The sequence below is a fragment of the Sminthopsis crassicaudata genome, chromosome 5 (genome assembly GCF_048593235.1).
Source record: "Sminthopsis crassicaudata isolate SCR6 chromosome 5, ASM4859323v1, whole genome shotgun sequence".
NCBI lineage: Eukaryota > Metazoa > Chordata > Mammalia > Dasyuromorphia > Dasyuridae > Sminthopsis > Sminthopsis crassicaudata.
This window is the reverse complement of record NC_133621.1, coordinates 277,659,998-277,670,760: the sequence shown is the minus strand read 5'-3', so window position 1 is coordinate 277,670,760 and position 10,763 is coordinate 277,659,998.

Below are 10,763 nucleotides of genomic sequence, written 5' to 3'. Positions count from 1 at the left end.
TGTTTTGATGAGATTCTCATTTTTCAAATATATATAAACCAAATCAAATTTATAAAAAATGTCATTCGTAAATTGATAAATGGTCAGAGGATATGAATGGCCATCTATAGTCATAAGAAAAAATGCTCTAAATCACTACTGATTAGAGAAATACAAGTTGAAACAACTCTGAGGTACCAGCTTACATCTATCAGACTGGCTGATATGACAAATGAAAATGATAAATCTTAGAAAAGATGTGGGAAAATTGGAACAATAATATATTGTTAGTAAAGTTGTGAACTGATTCAACCATTCTGGAGACTAATTTGAAACTATGCACAAAGGACTATCAAACTGCATAACCTTTGATCCAGCAATATAAGTTCTAGGTCTATATCCTAAAGTGATCACCAAAAAGGTAAAATGACTCATGTGTACAAAAATATTTACAGCAGTTCTTTTTTTTATGGTGGCAAAGAAGTGGAAATTGGGAGATGGCTAAACAAATTACAGTATATGAATATGATGGTATATGAATGTATTGTTCTATAAGAAATGATGAATAGGCAGATTATAGATTTGGAAAGATACACATGAACTGATGCTGAGTGAAGTCAGCAGAACCAGGAAAACATTGTATACAGTAACAGCAACACTGTGGGATAAATCAACTATTATAGACTTGACTCTTCTTAGTAATGCAATTCTAAGGTACTCGTGATGGAAAATGCTATCTATATATAGAGAAAGAACTATGGAGTCCAATTGAAGATTGAAGCTTACTATTTTCACTTTTTTTTTCCCTTTTGTCTTTCATTATTCTTCCTTTTTGATCTGAGTCTTCCTTCACAATCTGACTAATGGGGAAATAAAATATATTTAACATTACACATGGATAACCTATATCAGATTGCTTACTGTCTTGATATATACCTGTCTTGTTATCTTTGCATGCAATTGGAAGAAAATAAAATACTATTAAGTAAAAAGAAAGAGATACAGAGACAGAGAGGGGGAGGGGAGAGAGGGGGGGAAAAGAGAGAGAGAGAGAGAGAGAGAGAGAATCACTCTATCCTCTTATCACTCTGGAAGTTCCTTATGCAGTGAAATCACAGGTCCATTTTACAGCTTGCTGAGATTTTATATATATATATATATATATATATATATATATATATATATATATATATATACTTCACAGGCCCATGGTTAGGTACACACACACAGAGACATACACACACTATACACACACACACACACACACACACTCTCTCTCTCTCTCTCTCTCTCTCTCTCTCTCTCTCTCTCTCTCTCTCTATATATATATATATATATATATATATATATATATATATATTTTTTTTTTTTTTTTTATGAATGCTTTTCAATATACTGACTTCCTTGGTCATTGGATGTATGTTATTTGATACATTTAAAATTCTGAGAAGGGGACATCACCAGACTTCCAGGATGCAAACAAAGTTAAGAACCCTAGGGGTTAAAGGAAGTCTGCTTTTAGGAATCTACTCCCTCAGCTTCTGCAGGGAATAGAGTTGTGAGACAGGAGGAAAGAGAAGCGGGAGAGAGAAAGGGGACTTGGTGTAATCTTTGAGAAAAAGTTCTATTGAGGCTTTACAACAGTTTCACTGCTTTGAGGCTACCAAAATTGAGATGGAAAGTCCTCTTAAAGGACTTTCTTAAAAGAAAGGGAATACAATGAGCCTGTTGGAAATCCAAGTCCTTCATTTCAGGGATTGGGGGACTGGGTGGGGAGGGGTGAGGAGATTGTCCATTCAGTTCTTTTGTCCTTTTGTGTTCTAAAGTTGGAAGGGAAAATCAAAAGCTATCAGATGCTCGGGAGTATCTTTCACCCCACCTCCACCCTCTCACCCTTATTTGTCAATTGAAAACTCACTGTTCAGAAAGCTCAGTTCTGAGTACAGTATAGACACAGGCTTTTTGGAAAATCCTTATTAACCAGCCTTTCAGCCCCCAATTCTCCCTTCCCCCTCTCCAACAAGATTATGAAGGAAGGCCTCAGCTGAAAATGGGTTACTGAGAGGGGAAAAGACTTGACCTGATTGTCATTTTGAGAGGGCCTGATTCTTTTCCAAGTGGGATTAAAAAAATATCCTAAACTATGCATAAATGGAAGAAAAGATTTGGGTGGGACAAAAGAACACAAACTGGGTTTAACAAAGGCGTCCACCTTATTCCTGCTTCCCCAGCAAGTTTGGAGGTGGTGGGTGGGATAGTGGAATGGGGTTAGGGGGCCTTCAGCATTCAAGGCCTCCCTTTTCCCCTTCCCCCAGGTCTCCGTAATTGCTAAGAAATAAAGCAAACAAAAAATCAAATCGAGTGTCCTTTTCATGGTCTAAAGGCTTTGTTTTCATTGGAGATCCTGGGAGGCACTTTTGCTTGCTCCTGCTCCCCACCCCCACTCCTTCAGTCCCCCCAAGCATCCCAGCCTAGGTCAGACAATTGATCTACCCGATAACCAGGCTCACAAGCCCGGTGGCTGGAATTAACTGTTACACCAATAAATAAAATAGGAGAGGAGGGTTTTCCCCCCTCCATCACGGATGGCCTCTGCTTTTAGTGTGCCAGATGGCATTATAGCCCTGAAAAGGAGGCTGGCGGGTGGGGGAGAAAGCTACTGCCAGTTACTGTGCTGATGGGGCTGGGTTACTTTCTCTCACTCACTGTTTAGGTCTGTCTTTGAAGTATTAAAAAAAAGTCCTAAGATAAAGAAATGTGCTGGCTTTTGGTTAATGGCTGGGAGAGTACAAGCTCTCCCCACAACGGTACTATCAGCCTGGGGAGAGTGGGGAGAACCCTCAGCCTGGGGCTGGGCTGGCTCTGGACTTCTGGCTGAGCTCTAGGTGGGCTGTTGTTTTCCTTTCTTGAATAGGGGTGGTGTGGGCCCTGGACAAAAGGAAAGATCTGTTAAGTCATTCATTACCTCCCTAGTAGCCTGGGAGTTGGAACCAGGTAAATAAATGATTTAAAGGGCCACACCACAGAAACTGCCATTATCTGAGGTGGCTCAGAGCTGTTCCCATTGGTAGCTACTAATGAGAGATGACATTTTACCCAAAAGGTTTTGCAGTTGAGGGTCAAAGGTATAGAACTGGAGTGGAGCTTCGGGGTCTAATTTCCTCATTTTGCAAGGAACTTATTAAGGTCATAGATTGTATGACATGAGAGATACTGGCACAGGATCGCCAGCATGATGTGCCCTCACAGAGAAGATGCAAAGCAGAATCAAATGAACGCAAAGGAAACCGGAAATACTCAGAATGAGGGAAGCCGTCCCAAATGTTCATATGGACTATGTGTGTCTGATCTATGGCAGATACTGATCTGATCAACCATAACTTGACTCTGACAAAGTGATGTCAATTTTGGTTCTCTTCAAAAACCATTTTGAAGGACAACATGAAATTGCAAAGGAAGAGAAAAACACAATCACTACTCTCAAGAATCTCAAATTTTAATCAGGTAAATAGCATGTAGATAGATATAAAATACAAAAAAAAAAAAAAAAAAAGAACAAATAGAACAAATAAAAGGCAAAATAATCTTGCACACAATATACATAGAGTATGAAAATAAAATAATAATAACCAACAAATATATTGAGGTGAATTTTGAACCCTTGATTCTTCTCTGTGTTGTTTTATCCCAAATCCGATTTTTTCTGACCCCCTTTGGAATTTTTGTGCAAAGAGACTGCAATGGTTTTCCTTTTTTTTTTTTTTTCTCCAGTTCATTTTCACAGATGAGGAAACTGAGACAAACTTAAAAAAAGACTAAGTCATTAAATATCTGAGGTTAAATTTGAACTGAGGTCAAGCCTGGTACTACACATCTACTGGCCCAGAAGTATCCATTATCAACTCCATTTTACAGATGAGGAAACTAAGTCCTAGAGACTTTAAGAGGAAGTAAGCAGGAAGACCTCCAAATCCAATTTGGGTTCCAGTTGGGTCAAACCCTCAAGCTGGTAGTGAGGAGACTGAAAGATACAGCAAGGAAATGTGGGAGAAGAAATTTCAAGATGATTGACTCCAGATTTCTCTTGAAGCTAGAAAGTATAATATTAATTCCAGCCTGCAGCATCGACCCAATTACATGTATTATATGAATGTATATAGATCTATTTATACATATACATATTGGTTATTTATGTCATAAGACCATAGTTTTAAAGCTTTTTAAAAGACTCTTTAAGGAGTCCTCCCCACTTCCTTGAACCCCAACCATCTGAAACACTTTTTGACAAATGGTCATCATAATTCCCTCTTTAAAACCTCCTGGATAAGGAACTTCCTTCTTCTGCAAGATTTGCAAAGATTTGCACAATCCCTTTGTGAGGTGGTAGATCCTGTATCAGTTGCTAGCCAATGTGACCTTGAGCAAATAAATCACTGCTGCACTACCTCAATTTTCTCATTTATAAAGTGGGTATAGTAATAATAGCACTTCCTCAAAGCATGGTTTTGATAAGTAAACCATTCAGCAAATTTTAGAGCACTATATAGTTGTTAGCTATTATTAGGGAATCAATAAACATTAATTGAACACCTACTATGTATCAGTCACTGTGCTAAATACTTAGTTGGTTCTTCCCTTCATTCTTGAAGAGGACCAAAATTGACATCTCTATGTTGGTGATACCACAAATACCTATAGATATATATGTAAAAAGAGATACATATTATCTTCCTCCATTCTTGGTCTGTAGAAGGCAAATGTTGAGTTGTTATAAGTAAATACTTCCTATAGATTAGAGTCTAATCAAAGTGAAAAAGGCTTCCTTGCTAAATTCCTTATTGCAAAAATGGGTTGGATTCAAGGGAGGGAAAATTAAATTAAATACCCTTTAGGAGTCTTTCCAGCCCTAAAGCAGTAGTCTTATGATATAAATATGACAATATGCACATGTATAAATAGATTTAGATTCATGTATATAAAACATGTAATTGGGTCAATGCTACTGGTATGGATTAATATGATTGTGCAAGACAACTACTTTCCAGCTTCAAGAGGGATCTGTACTCAATCATCTTGAAATTCTTGTCCCATATTTCCTTGCAGTATCCTTCAGTCTACTTACTATCAGCTTGAGGGCTTGGCCCAACTGTACACAAGGAAATGCCCTGAGGGAATCTATTGTGTTTGTGGTTCCAGACATAGTAAAGAAGTGGGTGGAGAATAGAGGAAATCTCAAGATAAGAGACCTCTGATTTCTGTCTCCCCAGCCCCTCACCCCTCATTTTCCAGAGTAGTTTTGCAGATCTCAAAGGTTCCAGAAAGATATTCCCCAAAGCTGACTGTTTATCTGAGTCAAATAAGAATGGGACTAATCCAGATCTTTTTTGACAAAGCCTCTTTGCCTTATTTGGCTTCCAAACATTTTTTTCCTGTAGACTATGGGTTGCCTATATTTTTATTTCAGTTTCATTCTATTTGTTATTAAAGATCACTGGTGACCTAATCCATACCTCTCTGAACAATATAAATTTGGAATTCGAACCCTCTTCTTTTTGGAAAGTTTTTTGGCTATGTCTTTCTCTGAATGATTGCTGTACAATTAAATTCAGTTCCAGTATGTTTCAGTGGAAAGAGTTAAGGACACAAAAGATAGCTTCCAAAACCCAGTTCTGTCGCTTACTACCCTTATTGTCTTAGTTTCTTCATCTGTAAAATGAGGTAGCTGAGTGTGAAAGTGGATGGATATAATATTTGTAAAGCACTTAGCATAGTGCCTGGCACATATTAAGGACTTATTAAGTGCTCATTTCCTCTCCCAGTTCTAAATCTCATTCTACTAAATGTAAATTCTATGGAATACACCTTATTAGGCACCTATTATGTTCTGTGCTTTAATACTACTTAATATTTATACAGTACTTTAAATTTTATAAAGATCTTTCTATGTTTTTTTTTCTCACTCTCTCTTCATAATACTCCTGGGAATAAGTGCTATTATTATTCCTATTTTACAGATGATAAAACAGAGGCCGGGAAAAGCAAAAATGAAATGCAAAAAAATGGCCACTACTTTCAAGAAGGTTAAATTTTTATAAAGTTATGAGTCACACACACGCACAATTATGATCCAAGCCAGAATGAGAAAAAACAAAATATACTTTGGTCAAATTGAGGCATGAGATGTTATAAATAGAGGGAGTCCATTCTTTATTATGGAAGGGTGTAGTAATCTTCATTCAACTCAGAAGAAATAAGAGATCATTAGACTCCTGAAAATTGATTCTAGAAGCCCTGTTGCAAAAACAACATTTTTGTTTTTATATCACAGTTATTTCCAGGTATATTTACAACTTATTTTCCTTTTTAAGTCCTCACTGATGAGGTCTTGGGTTACTAGGTGGGGTTGGCAGAGAAAGCCTGACGTACTGATAAGATTATTCCCTGAGGCAAGCAGGGAAGGGCACTGATGGGGATCAGCTCATCCTTACAGTCTCTCACACCCTATGGAGGTCTTGGGTAACCTTACCTTACTGGATCCAATTAGAAAACTCAGTTATAAGGTCAAACCTCCAAGGTTAAATTTCCTTTATAAATCTGTCCATGGCCCATGCCATCTTTTCTGAATCTCTTTTGGATTAGCTCACCATGGTGTTTTTCCTTTTATTCCCCTCACCCCACATGCTTTCTGTTATCTTTTTCCTTATTATTTCCTTATTATTCTCAAGGGTTTTTTTCTCGAAAAAAAGGTACATTTACTTGTAAGAGGTTACAGACAAAATGAAGAAGTAAAACAGACCTCAGGAGTGGTAAATAGGAAATTGATTTAGGAGAGTATATAGTTAGTTAGCAAGGCAAGGGGTTTTAATGGAAAAGACAAGTTCTCTAGTGGATCATAATTTTCCTTATTATAGCTTACTAACTCTTTTAGGGTGCTAAACTCCTCTGTGGATTTAGCCTGCCAGTTAATGGCATACTCCCACCTCATGGTGAATTCCCTTTCTCCTGGTTAATTGTGAGTTCCACTAGAGAACTTATCTTTTCCTTTAAAAACCCTTACCTGGCTAACTATATGCTCTCCTAAATCTATTTCCTATTTACCACTCCTAATATCTGTTTTACCTCTTCATTTTGTCTGTAACCTCTTCTTATAAATAAATATACCTTTTGGCAAGGAGAAAGCCCTGGAGAATTCTTCACAGTGAATAGCTATGGAATTCCATCATTTGCTGGCAAACCTCATACTTTGGGTGCCAGTTGCTTTCCTCAATCTCATCATTCATCTCAAAACAGTTGGGCAAATGCAGCTAACCCAGTCTTGTCTGAGATTTTATGCAATATTCTGCATCCATACTTGTCAATTATTGGACTAAAGGAAGAAAAGATATTTCGTGATCTGTTTCATATGACTAAGATGTGTCATAGTTAAATTAAACTGAGTTTGGTGGTCTTTTAGAGTGGTTTTACTCATCTGGCTATCAACCGAGTTCCTCTCACTGTCTGCCTGTTCCCAAGTGCTCATTCACAATAAACCTGAGATTTGGACTCCCTACCTGAGTCTTCCAGAATCCAGATTCTTAGACCCTGAGGAAATGAATTCCCTCATCTTTGGTATTCTTGTCCTAGGGCTCAATCTAGTTGAATGGTGACTGATTGTATAGAAATCATTCTATTTACTAACCCTTTACCATGCTAAAGCTTTATATGACATTTGGACATCCTTCCCTTTGTACCTCCTAAAAATAAAACGTTATTTCCCTGGTCACCACTAACCTAAACATTTTGAATTCACCTATTATAATGTAAACTTCCTGAGGACAAGTAATGCCTCTTTTTAAAAGAAAATTCTTATTGTTTATACAATGTCTGAAATATAGCAAACACTTTATATGTGTGTGTATGTTTTATATGTGTTTTCATTTAAATGAGATAATATTTGTTAAACACTTAGTATAATGCCTGACACTGTGCTCTATGAGCAAAGCCAAATTGTAGTAACTCAAAACAAGAAACATGAAATGTGTTTAGATACATGTCCACTCAAAATGTTCATAATGACTATTTGACCCAACATGTGACTAATTCATATTTGTTTGATTAGACATATTCACACATTGACCCCGACATAGTAATGTCATTTTGATTCTCTTCCAGAATAAAAAACAATACTTAAAATACTTATTTTTTCCCATTCATTTATTTATTAATACAATAAATAGTCATCGTATGTATGCATTTACATACTAGATATCTGTTTTCCTGGTTTTGTTTCCACTATTCTGCATCAGTACAGATGTAGAATAACTCTTCCCATAGTTCTCTGTTTTTCTGAGAAATTCTTATAGCTCAGTGAAATTCTGTTGCATTCACATATGACACTTTTCCTCCATCCATTTTTCAATTGATAAGCACCTACTTTGTTTCTAAATTTTTCCTGGATTTCTGCTCTGAGTACATTTGCCATATATTGACCTTCAGAGATGATATGCTTTGACACCCAAAGTCCATGGGACAAATAATATCCTTAGGTAGGTGCTTGCTAAACAAAAATCCCCTTCATCATCTTCCTCCTAAGTGCCATAAGGAAACAAATGACATAGTTTCTTTTTTTCATCTCTCCCTATTTGGTATGCTAATTGATTTAAACAAGGTTTTTGTTTGTTTGTTTTGTTTTGTTTTTCTTTACTGTCCCATGTCTCCTTTCTTCAGAGCTGTTTAAATTCATTATGCATCAGCACACAGGTATGAGCAAACAATAGATTATAAACCATTTTTATGCAGTTTCCCAAAGTCAAACTTATTATGAAATAATAAGCAATACTTTGCTTGAAGTCAGTATACATTGCGTATGGCTTTGTGTAATGTGAAATTGGTTATGATGAAAATAACAGATTGGAATATATGGAGTGTGTGTCTTTTATTCAGTAATTATATATTCAATTTTACTTGGTACTTCCTTGAACTCTTTTATAATAATGCACAGAAACTAAATTTGAAAAAAAAAATTAGTTCCAAGGGAGATAATAACAACGTTTATTTCCCTTTACAAAGTAGAATTATATTTAACAAAGTGGGGAGATAGGTGCTGAATTATAGGAGTGCAAGAAATTTTAAGAGGTCATTTAGTGCTCCAAGCAGAGCTCCATCTTAGCTAGTCTGAGTGGAGAGTTCTCTATTCTTAAGGCTTCCGAATGGAAGCATTTTCTGAAGAAAGTACTGAATCTGAACTCCCAATGGCCATTAAATCCAACTCCTTCATCTTATAGATGAGGATATTGAGGCATTTTCGTCATGTCTGATTCCTTAGGACTCCATTTGGTGTTTTCTTGGTAAAGATATTAGAGTGGTTTTGCTATGGCCTTCTTCAGCTCATTTTACAGATGAGAAAACTGAGGCAAACAGGGTGAAGTGGCTAAGTGTCTGAGGCCAGATTTGAACTCATGAAAATGGATCTTTCTGATTCCAGGGCCAGCTCCTCTTTATCCATTCTGTCATCTTGCTGCCCAAAGCCCTCCACAGGCCAAAGTGTCAGTGGGGACCACGACATAAAAAAGTTTTAGATTTTTTTCTATGGATAAAAAGAAAGGTTTTCAGTTATGGAACGTATATGTCCGTATCTAGATATTCTTACTTCCTAACCCTAATACACCCTCGTGGAATGGATAAATTGCAGGAAATTTAGTCAGTGGACAAAGACCAGCTATTCAGCATGGATAAGTTCTCCCTTAAGATGCTTTCTACAAAATTATGGAAGTCAGAAGTATTAAATGCTGTTGAGTGAGACCAAATCATCCTACGTACTAAAACTGTGTGTACCCATGTACTCAACTACTCCCATTACTCAGATTTACCAAAGCTCCTTCTCCACACTCCTGTAAAGCAAAGAGTATAAATACTGTTTCCCTTCAATTAATAGGCAAAACAATTAAGTCCCTGAAAGTTAAATAATTTGCTCAGGGTTACACATCAATTCTATGGAGGAACTAAGAAAAGTACCTAAATCTGTTAACTGAACTCTGAGAATGCTTCCAGTTGTTTGAAGGGGCTCAATGTCTCTAAATACAGATTCACCGAGTTCCTTAACGTTGTTCCTTAAGGGCTGGAAAAATACCAAATGCTCTTGTTGAGAATTCCAGGTTTTGATTTATTTTGAACGAGTTAATATCTCCCCTTTTCTTCCCATTCCACCTGTTTCATTGCCTGGGGATAAGCTAGTCTGTGCAGAGTAATAGATCCAGGCTATGGGGCTAAAGTGGACAGATTGCTTGAGGTGCTGGCAGCTGATGAAACCTGCCTCTGGGCTGAAAGCACTGTTTATGTGGGGTCTTCCAGCAGTGTAGGACATTACATTGCTCTTTTTTTATCCTGTCACTTCTCTCTGGGAATGACATGGGAAAGAAGAGCAAATGACCTCACAAGGGGCTCCTGGATTTTTCCAGCTGCTGTGAAATGCAGGACTTCATCTTTTTCTTTAATCAGCCTCAGTTTCTGCATCTCTGAATATGAATACATACAGTAAACAAGAGACCTATTTTCCATCCTCAAATAAATAATAAAATAAATGTAATATTTTCTTCTCTACTCAAGTGGAAAGCTAATCTTTAAGTATGCATGTATGAAATGAGGTGGGCCACAAGGTTTATAATGGCATTAATTTTGACATGGTATTATCATAAGATCACAGATTTACAGCTGGAAGGGACCATCGAGACCACCGAGTTCAGTTCTCTCCCTTTAGAGATAAGCAAGCCGAGGCCCAGAGAGGTAAAAGAACATTCCCTTCCATC